The sequence below is a fragment of the Chaetura pelagica genome, unplaced genomic scaffold (assembly GCF_000747805.2).
Source record: "Chaetura pelagica isolate M959 unplaced genomic scaffold, ChaPel_1.0 scaffold221, whole genome shotgun sequence".
In the NCBI taxonomy this organism is placed as follows: Eukaryota; Metazoa; Chordata; class Aves; order Apodiformes; family Apodidae; genus Chaetura; species Chaetura pelagica.
Window position 1 is genome coordinate 12,348,674 of NW_009952533.1, and position 427 is coordinate 12,349,100.

Sequence of the window (427 nt, forward strand, 5' to 3'; positions counted from 1 at the left end):
AACATCCAGAGCCATTTCCCTTGTCCTCCTTTCAAAGCCATCATTTGCTACAGTGTTTTTAATTTGGTGAGCGCAGAAAGGCTCAACCACACCAAACATTTTCTTGAAGACAAAATATTATTGTTGAAAATGGTCACTCAGCCCTCCAATAGGTTTCCACTTTCCCCATATTGCAGTATACCCCAAAGAACAGTCTTTGTGCAGATAATCAACAATTCCAGCTCTTTTGACTTCAGGGGAGCTGTGACAATTTACACCTACTCAAGACCTGCCTTCCTGTGTTTTCCATGTTGCAACTGACATCAGATAGCTGCTCTGACACACAGCATCACTAACTGTTCAGAAGAGAGCACCAACACCACAATAAAGCAGTTCATCTGCTTTTAAGTGGGAGTTTAAGCCTTTTGGATTAATTAAATCTAGCATA